Source organism: Eumetopias jubatus, unplaced genomic scaffold (assembly GCF_037043125.1).
Source record: "Eumetopias jubatus isolate StellerSeaLion01/CBP00866 unplaced genomic scaffold, mEumJub1_p1.0 scaffold_3, whole genome shotgun sequence".
NCBI classification, from domain to species: domain Eukaryota; kingdom Metazoa; phylum Chordata; class Mammalia; order Carnivora; family Otariidae; genus Eumetopias; species Eumetopias jubatus.
In genome coordinates, this window is record NW_028274809.1 from 39,836,159 (window position 1) to 39,854,513 (window position 18,355).

General features: G+C 37.3%; 1 protein-coding gene across 1 annotated transcript in view; it reads right to left on the reverse strand.

The window, feature by feature from the left end:
• The window catches only part of SLC39A10 (solute carrier family 39 member 10), a 133,146-nt gene extending 115,549 nt beyond the window's left edge, over positions 1-17,597 (reverse strand). Inside the window, exon 1 of the mRNA XM_028122378.2 lies at positions 17,515-17,597. The gene's annotated coding sequence lies outside the window, so the exon portion shown is untranslated. The remainder of the gene's footprint in view (positions 1-17,514) is intronic.
• Positions 17,598-18,355: the final 758 nt, after the last annotated feature.

The following is an 18,355-nucleotide window of genomic DNA, read 5'->3' on the forward strand; positions in this document are numbered from 1 at the left end:
ATGAAAGGCAGTTTCCATGTACAAAGAAAGGATCAGCAATCTCTTGAAGTTTAGGTAACCAAGACTACTGTACACAGCAAGCCTTGCAGGGATAGATCTAGAATTGATGTAAGGGAAGCCGTGCAGTCTGAATGGCCTTTCAACTCACTGCTCCGACGTTTTGACTGTCTGGCTGCTAGGAAGATAGATGCACTGATTAGTTTTGAGATTATCCTTCAGCCAGGCCACTGTGTAGAATTCCGAGTGGGGGATAAAAACAACAATCATAGTCACGATATAGGTCATGTATTCATTCATTCATTCAACAAATATTTGTAGAGAACTGACAGTTCTAGGCACTTGGGATGCAGTAGTAAACAAACTATCAGTATCATCAGCTAACCTGACCTAATGGACATATACAGAGCACTCCGTCCAGAAACAGCAGAATTTACATTTTTTTTTCACTGTACATGGAACTTTCCAAAATACATGAGATTTTAGGTTTAAAATAAATCTCAATAAATTTAATAGGATTGAAAATATAAAACTGTCTCTGACCAAAAGGGAAAGACACAAGAAAGCAGTAGTTTTCTAGATACATAGAAAATTCTCAAATAGTTGGATTAAGCAACATACTTCCAAATAACCCAGGGTAAAAAGAAAATATTTTGAAATCAAGAATAATAAAAACACAACGTAGTAAAATGTATGTAATGCAGCTGAAATAGAGTTTGATGAGAAATTTGTAATTCTAAATGCTTATATTAGAAGAAAGATCTAAAATGAACGAGGACTGGCTCAGTTCTTAGAGCATGTGACTCTTTATCTCTAGGTCATGAGTTCAAGCCCCACAATGGGCATAGAGATTACTTTTAAAAAATAAATATATAAATAAAATCAACGCTCTAAGAGCTTTCACATTAAGCAACTAAATTAAGAATTAAGGATCGATGCCTATGTTATCCATAAAAAAAAAGAAAGAAAACAAAACAGAATTAAGAATAAGATCAAAGTAAACCAAAGTAAAACAGAGAAAAGAAAAAAGAGTAGAAATCAGTGAATCAGAAAATGGACAACAGAAAAGAAAAAGGAATGAAATCAACAGTCTTTTTAGATAAAGTAAACATCATTATTCCTTAGGTTAATATATATTGAAGTCACATAAATCACCACCAGAAGGACTAAAATTTAAAATTTTGATAACACAGTATCAAGTTTTGGCGATTATGTTAAACAACCAAAACCCTTATAAACTGCCAGTGGGAAGGGAAAGTGGTCAAGCCACTTTGAAAAATTTGCAGTTCCTTAAAAAAATTAAACATACACAGGGGCGCCTGGGTGGCTCAGTCGTTAGGTGTCTGCCTTCGGCTCGGGTCATGATCCCAGGGTCCTGGGATCGAGCCCCACATCGGGCTCCCTGCTCAGCGGGGAGCCCGCTTCTCCCTCTCCCTCTGCCACTCCCCCCGCTTGTGCTCTCTGTCAAATAGGTGAAATAAAATATTTATTAAAAAAAATTTAAACATACATGTACCATATAATCCAGCAATCCCTCTTCTTGGTACTTACCCAAAGAAAACAAAAACTTATATTCACAGAAAGACTTGTATGAGATGTTCGTAGAAGTTTATTTGTAATAGCCAACAAATGAAAACAACCCAAATGTCCATCAACTAGTAAGCTGATAAACAACTTCTGGTAGATTAATGCAATGGAAAACTATTCCCAATAAAGGAATAAACTATAGATTCATGTGACAAGGAAAAGAAACAAGCCACTGGCCATGGACAAATCTCAAAAGCATTTTGCTGAGTGAAAGAAGCCAAGACAAAAGAATGCACACATGACTCCATTCATACGAAATTCTAAAAAGGCAGACTGCAGTGACAGAAAGATGAGTGGGCCTTTCAGGGGCTGAGGCATTAGAGGGAAGGAGGATTAACCGCAGAGCGGCAGGAAGCAAGTCCTGGGTGATGGAAGTGTTGTGTATACGGATTTTGGTAGTGGTTACAGGGCATCATATGTCTGTCAAAATGTACACGTAAAATTATTAAATTTTATTGTATGTAGATTATGCCTCAATAAAGCTGAAAAAAATAGAAGCTAAAAAATAGAAGGAATGACATGAAAAAATCCAGTGTAACCCAAGGAATATTTTTTAAAAAACATGTTGCTAAGTCAGTTTCTTACATGCTAAGGAAATTCATCAAATCCTATCACTTCTTCTGAAAAAGAGTATTTGAAAACATGAGCATATTCACTTTTAAAATTGAAGTTATACAATTACCAAAGAAAATAAAATGGGAAAAGCAAACAAAAATTTTAAAGTGAAAAATGAAAAAAACGACTTTGGTATAAAGCCTTTGAGATAGCAAGAAAAAATAAACCAAAGAAGAAGAAGAAGAAGATGGAGGAGGAGGAGGAGGAGAAGAAAAGAAGAAGAGAAGTGTTCAAAAGTCATGATGGGGGGGGCGCCTGGGTGGCTCATTGGGTTGAGGGGCTGACTTCAGCTGGGGTCATGGTCTCAGGGTCCTGGGACTGAGCCCAACCCCCACCCCCACCCCCACCCCACGAAGCTTTGGGCTGCCAGCTCAGCGGGGAGTCTGCTTTTCTCTCTCCCTCTGCCCCTCCCTAGGCTTGTGCTCCCTCTTTCTCTCTCAAGTAAATAAATAAATAAGATCTTTAAAAAAAAAGTCATGATGGAAGAACTGTTTATAGCAAGAAAGAAAAAGCTTAATCTCTTGATCAAGAGGCAGAATAGAGAGAAAAGTCCAACCAGATGGACAGGACTCTGTGGACAGCCTTAGGTGCCAGGTTTGTGGCTGCCAAGGAACATGGGCCACTTCCAGAAAGTTCTATATTATATGAGATATATTACCTAGAGATCGTTGATATTAATTAAATTTTGGTTTTTGCAACAAGCCTTGCGTTCAGAGCAGACTCCTTGCTTACGCCGAACACACAGCCAGCCACCAAATTCATATTCAAGGGAAGTTTTTCTTCTACTTCAGGACTAGAACCGTGTTCTTGTTTTTTGGCAGTTAAACCTACAAACTCTCCGGGGAATGAAAATTCCCTGGAGATTCCCAACAATTACCCTAACTTGCCTAGCACCACGTTACTGATGTTTGACACTCCCCAGCTGATCCAATGGATCGATGGATTGGCTCTGCTACTCAGTTCTGAAGAGACCACAAGCTGTTATGAAAGAGAAGAAATCTAAAAGACAGTGTGTTGTTGACTTAGGAAATTTCATTTTCTCCTTAAATGTAGGTATTCTTTTTTTTCTTTGACGATTTATTTATTTGAGAGAGCGAGTGCAAGTGGTGGGAGGGGCAGAGGGAGACAGAGACGGAGAACCTCAGGCAGACTCCCCACTGAGCGTGGAGCCCAATGTGGGGTTTGATCCCTGGACCCTGAGATCCTGACCTGAGACAAAACCAAGAGTCAGCTGCCTAACCGACTGAACCACCCAGGCGTCCTGAATTGTAGGTATTCTTTTAACCTAGATCCACTGTACCAGAACTTTTCCCTCTATTTCTTAGACTAGTTAAAAGGAGGCACTGTATATCAAATGATATTTTTTCTCAAACAGAATGATTTTGAGGAAAGCTTATTCCTGAAATACCTGTTGTCCTAAATACTTGAGGGCAAAAGATGCTGAGAAGGTCTGACCTTAGAAGAGAGCCATTCATGTCCAGTGAAAATGAGCACATTCTTGACAAAACTGCAGAGCATGCACAGAAATAAGTAATCCTAATGCCACAAAATATCAGCTGTTTATGAGCTTTCTGGGAACCCTGGGCAGCTTGTCCAGAGGAGGCATGATCCCTTACCTATACCTTAGTCCGGTGGGACTGAACAGCCCACTGCACTGATGGGCAATGGGTTCCAAAGGGGCAAAGTGTGTCAGAAGTGGAGTCAAATGTGAGGCTGTAAGAGGCTGTTAACTTTCAACTTCCAGGAGCCTCTTCTGACAGAAGCACCATGACAGTGAAACTCATGGCTAGTCAGGCTGGTGCCCAGAGAATGCTCTCCAGAGGCGAAGGGCCAATGCATCCAATGTTTTGACTCTGTAACCCAAATTAAATGTGTTCTCTTGTTCAGCTGAGGTCTTGTGACTAGTTGTGTGAGATGTGTTGCAACCAACTTGTTCCCAAGTCCTAAAATTGGCATAAATGTACTGAAGTTTACTTAAAATGTTCACAAGAGTGGATTCATAGTTTTCTTGTATTTACTTGCATTCTACAAGCCTGAGTGTGGTTGCATTATAGTCGGTGGATTCTGGGATTATGTTCAACCTTGGGCACACCCCATGTGAACATCACCCAATAAGTACATCAGCAGAAAGATGGAGAAGGACTCTGATCAGGCAATGGTACAATTGTAAATCCAATTGTTCCGTTTTTTAAAAAGATTGGCTAGGACGCAAGAAAAAGTACCACACTCTCCAGACTTAAAAGGTGAGACAAGAGACTTGGCTAAATTAGAATCACAACTAGACTTTTAATTAAAAAAAAAAATCTTTCCTTTGTTTAAAGCAAGCCCAGAAAACTATTCTTATGGCTTCTTCATTAATTCAAAGTCTCAGAAGAAACATATCTGAATGCTTCCTTCCTTTTGCCATTTTTCCCAGCACATTGAACCATAGACAGTTTGACAGATAAGGTCAGAATTTGAACTTGCACGCACTGATCATTAATTTATCTGAAAGAAAACTGCTGATCAAGTGGGAGTGTCCAGTTCCCACGGGGCTGAAACGAGGGCATTTCCATTTTTGATATGTAAAAGGAAACCTAACAGCAAATATCATTGTAAAGTTTTCCAATTTTTTTGGAAGAGATTACTTGTAAGTATCACAATAACCCTTGTTTTTCTTTGTGTATCTTGTCTTTTTGTTAGTCCTAACATTAAGAAATCTGGTGTCTGAGGCACCTGGCTGGCTCAGGTCATGATCCCAAGGTCCCATGTCAGGCTCCCTGCTCAGTGGGGAGTCTGCTTTTCCCTCTCCTTCTGCCCCTCCCCCTCCCCCTGCTTGTGCACACACTTTTTCTCTCTCAAATAAATAAAATCTTTAAAAAAATAAATTAATAAACAATAATAATAAAAAAATCTGGTCTCTGCATTTTCATGCACCTATAACAGAACAATGAACTCTTATTAGAACACTCTCATTAGTGTAGTATTAATATAATTTGATTGATATTTTAAATTTAGATAAGCCAGGCTGAAATTATAGTGGGGATCATGGCTACAGTTTTCTGTAAAGGGCCAAGTAGTAAATATTTTAGGCCATATGGTCTCTGTGGCACCTACTTAACCCTGCTCTTAACAACAAGAAAGCAGGGTTGGAGCAGAGGGAGAGGGAGATAATCTCCAGCAGACTCCTTGCTGAGTTCAGAGCCTGCTGTGGGGCTGGATCCCATGACCCTGAGATCATGACCTGAGAGGAAACCAAGAGTCAGACGCTCAACTGACTGAGCCACCCAGGTGCCCCAATAAATAAATGTTAAAAAAAAAATAAACTGCTGCAATGGAAACTTATTTCATTTAAGCTTTTCTGTAAGAAGGGGAGAAACTGTATAAGGTTATTAACACATAAGAGGAATGATTTCAGAAAGAAAATACAGGAAAACTGTAGGATCAAATCAATTAACACGGAGCCTTCCATTCATAATACCAAGGTAACAAGAGAGAGCTAATCATAGAAGGCAATTTCTCTTAAAGCTCCAATTCTTAGACAGTGTGGATATTTAAATTATCGAATGGCTCCAATTGTTTTTTACTTTCGGATTCTTTCTTTTAGTTTTGCTATCTGGTACGAGTCTCTGCTTCTCTGATTCCCAATCCCCACCCAACCCCTTGTTTCTGTTGTCTTCTCCCAAGACACCCGCTCTCTCAAATGTCCAAACCAAAATCTTAAATCAGTCCAATCCATTTCCAAAAGATTCTTCTGTAACTCTTAATGCAAGCACTTGATGCCCTCTTTTAAGAATGTAACCCAAAATTATACCCTGAAGCTACAACAGTCTATACCCCTGTGAGTTACCATGACAACCCACAGATTAGCTTCAGGAAAACAGTAACTACACAGCCCCATCTTGCCCTTTGGGTCCTATAAGGGGAAAGATCAGGACTAATTCTTCTGCTTTGATTTGCTTCTTTGAAAAGATGAGATTGGAGAAAGAGGCTCCTCTCTCCTTGAAATGAGTGCAGTCAAGGAAAGAAAACTTGCTAAAATTCTGGAGTCAGATTTTGCTTTGCAGCCTAGTTTTTGTTTGGCTTTTCTGTTTTTTGTAACTTTTCTGTTTGTTTTTTCTTTTAACATCATGGGTATGGCTACGAATCTCAAGTTATGTCTTATGATACTGGGTGTCCCACCTTCACAGCTTTACAAATGCAGCCAATGACTCACTTTGGAAGGTCGCTCTTTTACCTTGAGAAGAGTTTAGAATCTGACGAGGTACAGCAGCTCAGTGCTTTTGTTTTATTTGTAACACAAACCAGATTTCCAGTCAAAAGCAAACCAATGCCCTTTTCCCTCCTCTTCTCCCCCGTGCTCCAAATCTTCAGTTAGCATATCTAGAAACGTCTGGTAACTAAGCTGTCAGGACATTGGGCCAAAAAGATGGTAAGCCAGAAACTGTTCACTCTGGGCCAGTGTTCAACCTTAATTATCGTAAGAAAAAAGGAATGAATGGCTAAGGTGGTTCTTTTGGAAGGCATTTAGAATCACATACTAAATACAATAAGCTCTGGGCAGACTTCAGATATTTTATTTTAGAGCTCTATAGAAGTGTTTACAATTTAGGGATTCAAACAGTACAAAATACAACTTGGTCCACAGAAGTACTGCAGTGGTAATCATGGATCTGTGGGCAAGTGTCCTGCATATTTCTGTCCACTGTTGTCCTTTGGGCACTGCGAACAGGAAGGCTGTGTCTGTGGTTCACCTGTTACACCTGCCCTTCAGTCCTTGAAACCTCAATCAATCATTTGAGTTTCACAGCCAACAATATAGCAGGGTAATGCTTCTCCTACCTGAAGTGCCCTTATGAGAAAATCTATTACACACACAGCTTTATTTATGGATACTATTTCCTAAACTAGGAACATTTCAGGGTTGGCCTTTGAGAACTAAAAAGTGCTTCTGTTTATGGTAATTTAAAAAAGAGGGACATGGGGGTTGTGACTAGAAACCCGACTTGAAGAGGAGGGCACATTAGGAAAAAGAAAGGAAGTTTAAGAGGTAGAAGAAATTCCAGGCCCCCGAGGTGCATTTGGATGGTGCCCTCAGTGAAAAGGCAATTGATTGAAAATCTCATGGCCTGAGCTTCAGTGTGAAGTTATCACTAAAAGAGTTTAAGACTAGCTCAGGTTTTAGAGAAAATGAAGATACATCTATTTGGCGATTGGAGTAGGTTACATAAAGATAATTCAGAACTTAAATCCGCATTAACTATTAAAATTATCGTACATTAAAAAGCTTGAGGATTGGGATCCATAATCAAAGATGCAAAAACAAACTACTATCACCCATGTCAACAGAAGGAAAATAAAACTCAAGACTCACATAATCTGGAATGAGAGACAATCTCACTGAAGCTCTGTAGAGTTGAGACCTTGAATACAGCAAGGTACAATAAAAAAAAAAATAATCCTACAAACACCCTTTATTATTGATGTGTCACAGATATTAGGTTTATTTGGTATGCTCATGACATTGTTTTGTTTTAGTGAGTGGCAAAGCAATCATAAAGGCTTCTATATGGCCACTTCTGACTTCCATTTCCTGAACACTATTTCTCCTTAAGGTTTTAATCTTCTAGGGGCGCCTGGGTGGCTCAGTGGGTTAAGCGTCTGCCTTTGGCTCAGTTCATGATCCCAGGGTACTGGGACTGAGCCCAGTGTAGGGCTCTCTGCTTAGTGGGGAGTCTGCTTCTCCCTCTCCCTCTGCCCCTTCTCCTGCTTGTGTTCTCTCGCTCTGTCAAATAATTAAATAAAATCTTAAGAAAAAAAATAAAACCCATTATTTCTCCTTAAGGTTTTAATCTTCTAAATCACATGCTTTCTGAGAAGAGAAGTTTCCAGAACTCTAAACTTGGCTTGGGGCCTCCTACATTGGGGAATTGAGAGTATTTCAAGTTGGAAGAGGGTTTATCCCAATAGAATTAATTCATACTTCAGGCCTCCCAATAGCCTGGAGTCTGAGCTTCTATCTATCCCAAGGAGTGGACACCCCCCAGTACACTTCCAAGTTGGCACTGACCCGAAATGCCTACTGATCTGTCTGGGCCTGTGAGTAATTTTCTTTTATCTTGAAAATTGTACCCTTGGCACAGGTAATCTAAAGGTGCAACATATTAAAAAAAAAAAATTAAAGGCGCCTGGGTGGCTCAGTTGGTTAAGCTACTGCCTTCAGCTCAGGTCATGATCCTGGAGTCCCGGGATCGAGTCCCACATCGGGCTCCCTGCTCAGCGGGGAGTCTGCTTCTCCCTCTGACCCTCTTCCCTCTCGTGCTATCTCTCATTCTCTCTCTCAAATAAATAAATAAAATCTTAAAAAATAATAATAATAAAATAAATTAAAAAAAAATTAAGAGCACAAAGCAATTCCAGCAGAGAATAGATAACATAAGGCAGGATTTGCAAAGTCTGTTACACATCTCCTAAATTCAACATTAGGTCCCCAGGGAACACCCACTGTTTCATCACCTCATCTTAGTCTTTGTATAATAAGATATAACTTATCTTTGATTCTTCCATTTCCACTTTTCCAATATTGTCAGCATTACAAAAAATGCACATGCTTTTTAAATGTCTTAAGGTGCCTTTTTACATTATATGGAAATTTATCTGCATTTATTTTCATTGTTTATTGTCCTTCCTAACTTCCCTTTACATTCATTTACTATTCCATTTCATCATTTCCTAAAAGTGTTTTGCAATTCGAATCAGTCCTTCTAACGGTCTGGTTTAGCATAGGAACTTTTTTTAGTGTTCAGTTTGTCGCTTGATTTTTCTGAATATATTCTCTCATCACATCATTCAAGTAGTTTGGAATTAATGATCAATTCAAAGAGATAAGGTCATGCTAGCTATGTATCTTTTCCATTGCCAGGTTATGTATCTAACTGATTTAACAATTTACTAGTTTAATTTTCTGATCAGCCTGAAAAATCTTTGCTGATCAAATTGCTTATTTTCTAACTAAATTACACACAAGCCTCAGATTATTTATCTGGCTGTTAACTGACGACTAAAGTGTGTTTACTCTGCAATTACCAAGACGTTATGAACAATCGGCATACCTATGCACCGCTATCTGTGGCTACAAAATTATTTCACAGTAGGAATTGAAAAGACTTTTGTTGTTGAAAGTTTCCTTTTTTCTAATTTGAAAAAGTTTATCAGGTGAAGGGATTAAGAACATGCAACCCCAAAATATACCTCTTCGGCATATTGATTATTTTGAACCAAAGGCACTTGAAGATGCAGGAAGGACTGTTGGGCCTCCCTCTTTCTATCTGAAAGCAGGTATTAAATGTCCAAGGAGAAAAGCGCCTTCCCTCTACCAGGAAAACAGTCTTATCATTAGAGACTGGGGTCACTGTGGAATGGACCTGTGTACAAACTTACTAAAATAACCCTTATCTTCCATTCGTCTCCCCTCTCATAGAATTCCTAATCACTGTCCCACAATTCACCACCCCAGCCACGCCCCTTTGTGTCTTATCATATACTCACAATTTATGGTGTGTGTAAAAAGTTTTAGAAGCTTTCAGGCCTGATGGCTTCTTCAGGTCTTCGTTTTCTAACCGAAGACTCTCATGCATTTGTAAAAAAAATATTTAAAAATGTGTATGTTACTCTCCCATTAATCTTTTTTATGTCGGTTTGATTCTTAGGCCAGCCCCAGAACTTAAGAGGGTAAAAGAAACATTTCTCCCTGACACAGCGAAGAACACACACACACACACACACACACACACACACATTTTCACGGTTTTGCATATTTATATAATTTTGCCTGATAATTGTGTCATATATCCAACATTCTACATCATCCTAGAATCTAGATGCTCAGAATTGAATCTTGAGAGGAACACATCAAACACATAATCTCTGTCCTATTGGTTCTTCACAATTATAATTATGTGGACCACACTATTGACTCATAAGACCTTAAATGAAGAGTTAACCTTGCTTAGAGATATGCCAAAGAGCCAGTCACCTGACTTTTGTTTCTTCTTAAGACTTCCTTTGAAAAGCACAGATCTAACAATTTAAAGCTTCAAATGAATTATTCCCTGTGTATACAACAAACATCAGTAATTTAATTGTTAGATTGTTAGAATTGTTAATTCTACATGCCAAATACTTATATTCTTCACTATAGTTAGTAGTTCCTGGATCTGTTACTCAGGTGAGAACATGAGAGGGGTCTGAAGGGGGGAAAGGGACAAGGTACATGAATCTAAAGGCAGCAAAATTTCTCCTTGGAGGGTCAGTGTCTGGTATGTAGAAATTCAAGTTTATGTCTTCAAGAAAATATTCCACTAATACCCCAGAAGCACTCTGCCATTCTTGATTCTTGGTCCTTTGACATTCCCATGACACCAGTTCAAATGTTTAAATAAGGAAATACACACTACCTTACTAAATATCCTTTCCATGGCCGCGGGAGTCATTTATCTTAAGCCTAGGGTGGGTTGGACATAAGAAGACTTACCCCGGCAACAGCTTTCAAGGTGCGTTGGGTCGAAAGAAAAACGATGCAGTTTTGCTCTCCCTTCAATGAATGTTCTTCTATCTTGATCAGGGGAGACAGGGTGAGAGGTCAAAACGGTCTCAGCCAGCCTTAGTCGAAAGTATTCCTGCCAGGCTTTTTGGGAGGGTTTTGCGGTTCTAATTAGCATCACAATGGCTCCCCATCTAATCCTAATCCACTGCATATTTCTAGCTTTTGTGATTTTTATAGACTGCTAATTCTCTTTGTTTTTCTTAATATAGATGTTGTGTTCCTGAATTTTCAAACTTCAATTTATAATTGTATCGAATTCCTGAGGACTATAATTTCACATTTGAGATATAACTGACCTCAAGATTTCCACCTTTGAAGTGATGACTTTCAAGACTTCGCCCTGTAATGTTGACTGTTGAGTGAACAAATCTCAGAGAAAAAAAGTGCAAGCATTGTGGGTTCTCTCTTCAAATGTGGCTCCCACAAATCCAGGTCTGGTTTTTTCCTTCTTGGAGTCTACATACTTCCTTACAACTACTGAGATGTGAGGGTGTCAGGAACCGGAGAATTTAATTCTAGCATTTTACTTCTGTGTAGATACTGAGTTCTCAAGGAGAACATGAAAGAGGAGTGGTACTCTTGATTTCTGCTCAGGTCATGATCTCAGGGTTGTGAGATCAAGCCCCGTGTCAGCCTCAGTGCTCAGCGAGAAGTTTGCTTGAGATTCTTTCTCCCTCTTCCTCTGCCCCTCCCATTCCTACTCTCTCTCTCAAATAAATAAAGAAATCTTAAAAAAATTTTTTTAAATAAAAATAATTTAAAAGGAGAGGGGTGCCAGGGTGGCTCAGTCGGTTAAGAGCCTGCCTTTGGCTTGGGTTGCGATCCCAGGATCCTGGGATGGAGTCCCGCATTGGGCTTCTTGCTCAGTGGGGAGCCTGCTTCTCCCTCTTCTCCTCACCTGTGCTCTCTCTTGCTATTTCTGTCATTCTCTTTCAAGTAAATAAAATAAATTAAAAATCTTTAAAAAAAAATAAAGGAGAAAACTACAGTTTACTGGAGTAAATTGGCCTAATTTACTAGAGATACTAATGAGCAGTACTACTATACTATAATCTAAATACAGACTAACTGCTTCCATAGTTTCTGCTCTTTAAGCACTCTCCGTCTAAAACTGGACCTGAAGAACAATTGACTTTTAGAGATAAGAGTGATCTTAGATGTTGAGTATCTCTTTGAACTTGAAGGATTATCATGGTCACATATTTTACTTATAAAGGCTTTTTAAAAATTATTTATCTGTTATCTAATCCTCTGACCAGACTGCTATTGATAGTGAACCAAGAGTATCAGATAATTTATCAATTCTTTACTTGTGGAAAATATATAAATAAACATAAATCAAGAATTAAGGAGAGGATGTACCAGTGATCATTTTTACAGCAAAATTATTTTACAAAGTATTTGTTGTTTTATTCCTTTTTGAGTTACCCATTTTTATTTCAGTTTTATAAATTTATAGAAATATCAGTCAGGAAAACCTCATCACTTTTGTTATTGTGCCAGAAAATCTGCATTTAAAACTTATTTTTGCCCTACAATGCATTCTAAGAATTGACTTTTCTAATTATCTTTGGTCTTCTCAGATATCCCATTAATATCTTTCATGCATTTGCTCATCAAGTTGCACAGATTTCCAAGTGGGATTAGCAGTTTTAACAATTTTGCTATTACCTACATCAATACACCTTGGAGGATGTTTTGCGTATCTTCTGCTTTAGCAAATGTTTTATTGTTTTAGTATCTTTTGGTATGAGTAACAATCTGGAATTTGCATCTGAAACATATAAATTTCTTATTTTTAAAAAAGCCATACATAAATCATTATTGATAATAATAAATGCTTGAAGTAATTTATTTTTACTGTATTTATCCCAATTACTGAACTATTTCTAAAAAAGCAGTCACTTACATCTTCCTAAAACATTTATATTTATGCATATATAATTTAAATTATATGTGTATATATATATACATAATAGTATATGCATTTATATTTAAGGAAGATTTTATAGAATCTGAGGAAGAAAGCCAACACATTGCTGTTTTATGGATATAGAAATATATAACTTCTTTCAAGAATTGAAGGAGACGGGATTCCAAGATAAGGTTTGTCTTTTTTGTTGAGAAAATATATTCTCATTTCTAATAAACTGTCATTCTCACAAAAATACAGAAAATGGAATTGTTGCTGAAATTTTTTTCCACTTTAAATAGTGCCCTCTTTCAATGTATAGTACTCCTTTAAAAAAAAAAAAACTTTGAGGACATTACCTACTAAAATGCTTTTGTTATTTATTTTGAGGTCATACATCTTCAGCATTCCATTAGTCTGTACCTACTTTTCAAAAACTAACATGAGTTACTTTTTATACTAAGTGATTTGCTTAAAAAAAATTTTTTTTTCTGGTTTCGGGAAGCAACAGGTACTCAGATTATTGAATCTTCCAAGTAGTTTTTTTCTTACCTTTGAGGCAGGAGAGAAGGAAGCCTTGGGAGACAAGTTGACCAAAGTAAAGCCATTTGGGTTTTAGGCTAACCCTTACTCTAAAAGTCAGCAGATCATAAAAAGAGTCACAAGATCCAAATCATGGAAGACCCCACGCCCAACCAACTGAGCCAGCCAGGTGCCCCTATGGTTAGCTAATTTAAAAAACAAAAACAAAAACAAAAAAACCTTATAAAACCTTTTGTTAGAGGCAAAGGGAAAATCCCTCTTCCTCACCTGGGAGAAGAGACTGCTACTTTGTCTATGAAGTAGCTTCTTTCTTACTTTAATACTTAATAAATCTTTGCCCCTTTCTCTAAATGACTTGCTCTTGAATTCTTTCTTGCCCAAAGCCAAGAACCCTCTCAGTGAGGGGCCTGAGGCCCTCTCTCTCGGAGCGCTGGCCAGTCTGACATCACTTGGTAGTGATGGCCTTCTCGTTCTACTCTAAGTTTTCTTTCTTTTCTTCCTTCCTCTCTTCCTCCTACATTTTCTCTTTTCCTTCTTTTCTGTTTCCTTCCTTCCTTCCTTCCTTCCTTCCTTCCTTCCTTCCTTCCTTCCTTCCTTCCTTCCTTCCCTTCTTACTTTCTCATGTTTTCTCTCTCTTTTTTGAAAGAAGGTATCTTAAATTAGAGGCAGTCACAGAGTCCTGACTCTGTTAAGGGCTGTTAATAACTTTTAGTAAAACGCTGGGGCCATTTAAAAGCAACATGTAGCTTTTTACTTATATTTGGGATGACGAATATTCTCTTGACTTCAAGACCAGCCTCATGGCTAGGTAACTAAATTTTTGAAAATCCCAATCTTTGTTGGGAGACCATAGATCAATGTAAAGAGCCTCAGGGAAATTGAGCTTTGATAATCTTCACTCTAAATACACATCGTGGGAGGGAGTAAAAATGTTCTTCGCCATGTCAAAAGGAGAAGTCCATCATCTTACTTTTTGATAGCCTAGCATGGTTAGAGGTCAAAACAGGAAGTACCATTGTTTAGAGGCAGAAACATGAAAGTTCTGTTCTTAAAAACACCTTCAACTTTCTTCCCCATGAGGACATTTTGAATGCAGGAACTCTGGGTGGGACCATATGGCTTCCTGTATTCTCTTTAATCAAAATGGTAAAGTTTGTTTTTGTTTTAAAATGCAGTTAAAGGAAAGATATTTTGCCATGTCAGAAGAGAACAACATTCAGTTCCTTTTAGATTTTTATGAGCATCTGTGATCATTTGTCATATGTGGCTAAAAAATGACCAATACTGATGAAATGCCATTTTATTTTTAGAGAAAAGCTTCAGCACACTTTCCCAGAATAATTTTTTAAACAATCTCTGCTTCTTTCCAGGGACGTTTTGTCCATGGTTAAATGTAGGTACATACACTTTTATGATAAAAACCATCTTTTTACCCAAATATACTGATGGCAAAAGACTTAAATGCTAAGGTCTCTGGAACTGATGATATAGAATTCTACTTTCTAGGTTTCTGTGCACAAATACTAATAAGTCATTCTTAAGACACTTGTTGGCTTGAGGCAATATTTTAAAGAAAGAGAAAAATGTCATAAACCTAAAAAATGAAGGGAAAGCCAGAAAACAAATAATATGGTAAGTAGATATCTTGGTCTCTAACCTTTCATTTCCAATCTTTCAAGTTTGCTCCCAGCCCATGTTTGATGGCATATGAATATTCTAGAACCAAACTAATCATTCAAAGTAAGGATAGGCATAATTTTCTATAGGTAGAATGAATCCAAATAACTTTCTTTCTCTTTTCCTCATGAAATAAGACTATTTCAAAAAAAAAGAAAATACCGATATATTGAGGGAATATTTTCAGCCCAAATGCTTAATTAGAAGTTTATCTTTATTGGTAAGCTGTCATCATACCAAAAATGCAACTTAGTAGAGTAACAAAATAAAAGACAAAATCTTCAGATAATAAACTAGGAAATTAAGATAAAACACCTCTCTACACATCCAGATCCAATCAAGGACTTGACAAAGGACACCATTTTGTGTGTTCTTCATTTTGGTCTTAAATATATTTGAGTTTGGCATTCCTTACATATTGATTTCTGCATACAATCTGTGGAAAAAGAAGTTTTCTGACTTCCCTATTAGAGAATATGAAATGACTGGCCATAATGAAAAGTAAGAAGCATTCTGTGAAATTATCAAATAAGTCTAAGAATAGGTGGTGTTGTACTGAATCTCCTAATCCAGCCATCAACTAGGTCTTTATTTTTTTTTCTACCAGCAGAGTGTAAAAGAGGCAAAGTTATAGGACCAGAATGAAATTTTCTAGAGGTCTCTTTATCCCACATACGTTATTGTAACAGAATGTGCTTGAGATTCCATTTCTCATCTGCAGAAATCAAGGGAAGCAGCAAGAATTAGCAGAGTAGAAAATGGGAAAGTGATCATCCCAGGGTCTTAAAGTTTCAGAGTGTGATGTGAGCACAGGGCTATTCAGTTTAGCCTCCTACCTTTTCACTCTCCAAGATCATAGTGTTTCTGTTTTGTTTTACAAGGTGAGCTGGAAATTTAATGGGGTTTATTTATGCAATTTTGAATTTTGAAATAGAGTTTTGAATTTTGAAATAGAGGCTAAATTAAAAGGAAGTAAGACTTGATTGCAGGATCAGAGTTCTATTTGAAAACAGCGGGGTTCTTACAGGAAGAAATTAGAAAGCTTTAAAAAGCTCTACACTTAAAAAGTATTTTATAGTTTACAAAATACTTTTATATAAAATTACTTCATTTACACATACAATGAGGGAGCTCCGGGGTCTACTAGCAGAGCTGTGACAGTAACCATGCATCTCATTGCCTCATCTAAGACTCTTTGCATTTTCTCTTTTTCTTTCTCTCTCCCACTCTCCTTCTCTCCTTCCTCCCCCTACCCCCAATGATTGATTCTGAAACTTACTGTATGGATGCTTAACAACACAAAGAACTAAAAACTTTTTGAGGGCAAGTTTAGTGTCCTATTTATTTTTGCATCTCTAGTAACTAATCCAACATAGGTATTCAGCTAAAATTTGTTGAATGAATGAAATACAATAAAATAAAAAGACGAATTGAAACAGAACTGTCTTTCCAAATAGTAAATAAGTAAATGAAAATAGAAAATTAATACTACAGATTTTAGACAATTATTTAGAACATCAAGTACTAGATTAGATGCTATCTATCATCTGATCTATCTGTCATCTATCTTGGTAGCCTCACTACAAATAATATATTTTATCATCTGTTATTATTTACAAATTTCCAGGTCATTAAGTCAGAATTAAAATCTAGAAAGATTTGTCTTGTTTTACTGACAGCATAGAAGTTAGATTCCATTCTTCAGTAACATAAGGTTGATTGGAATACAACAAATAAAAATGGTCATTGACAGTTATGTCTCAATAAAACTGGGGGAAAATGGTTATCATTATCTGTCACATCTGGGAAAGTATAAGACAGTGACCATTAACTTTCATTCTGTTTATGGCAGGTTTCCTTATTTATCGTTGTTATATTTCCTTTATAAATTTCACAGGTTTCTGAAAGCATCAACGGATCGTTTTTATATTATTCCATCAGCCTGGCTTATCCACGAGTAGATTTCAACTGGCAACTGGCCATGCTTAGATAAAACAAATTTCATACATATATTTTGTTCTGCCTGCATGTCTAGGTAAAGATCCTGAATGTGTTGAGCTTTATTTTATTTCTGCAAAGTCTTTCAAAGTAAATATTTGTGTGTGTGACTTGGAAGAAAATTTAGAGGAAGAACTAATTTGTTATTTATTTAAGACTCAGAATCATTGAGGTCCCATCCTCGCAAGACACACTGAGAAGAAGAATCTCAAAGAACATACACATTTTACAAAACCAAACCCATAAAGCAAATAAAGATGAAATATCCAGTATCCAATTTAGATTCTCTAGATCCACAGCAAAGAAGAAAATACGGAAAAAATGGCCCACGCTATAATTTTGCCAACTTAGTTAACTGCTGCTAAGAAACACTACATGATGCCATCTAGTGACAGATGACCAACATATGATTAATCACATAGAATGTGATGGGGTGAGGAGGTGAATTTCCAAGGGGTTTTGTATGTAAGGAGAAAATCCTTCTGAGAGAATTACATTGGATAGATTAGTTTTATTTCTCTGGGTACACGGAGTGTATGAAAATTTATCAGAGAGCTGCAGCATGGGGATTTTTATTTTGAAAGACTGCATTGCCACCTACCTCCAAATCTGCACCTCCACCTCCTTCTGCCGCTGCCCTTCACCATCCAGTCCGCAGCCGAGCTCAGAACTGGTGAGTGTCCTCAAGCCGTAGCCCCCCGTAGAGTGACAGGTGGTGGAGGTGGAGCACTTTAGAAACCAGTCTCAAAAAAAAAAAAAAAAAACCCAACTTCAAAAAAGGAACCAAGATGATTCCTAAAACAATCTGTACCCAATTAAAAATAACAACAACAATAATAAATAAACTGCTGGAAGTTCAAAGAGTAAAACTAAAATAAGGACCAGAGGAAATCATCTTTGTTTTTCTCAGTCAATGACCGTGTAGACCTGATGCTGTCTTTTTCCTTGTACCAAAGCCTCACGGAAAATGCCAGAGACCTCTCTCTAAATGGCTGTAGCATTATGCCCTAAGGGAAATAATTTTCTCCAACATTTCTCATCTTTTGTAAACAGATGGCATAGGTTTTTTTTTTTTTTTTTTTTTTTAAGCGAAAGACCAACAATCTGTCAACTGTGGAATTCTCATAGTCCAATAGTTTCTTTTTGGTTAATTTTTCACAACTAGATTAACCAGTGCTGCTGCCATAGATACATTTAAGAAAATGAGACACTTCCCTGTATTCACGGATATCTGATTAAAGCTCAATAGGATTATTTCAGTTGCCTCAGAAAAATATAAAGTTAAAAACCCTTGTGAAATGAAAAGAAAAGCTTATCAAAATCTCCAGCTTCAAGTGCATCTAGTTGTTTTCTTTTTATTGTTGCCTACATGCTGTGATTGGAGCACAATGTGTGGAAATTGCATAACCATAATTTCCACAAATCAAAGCTATTGAGAAATG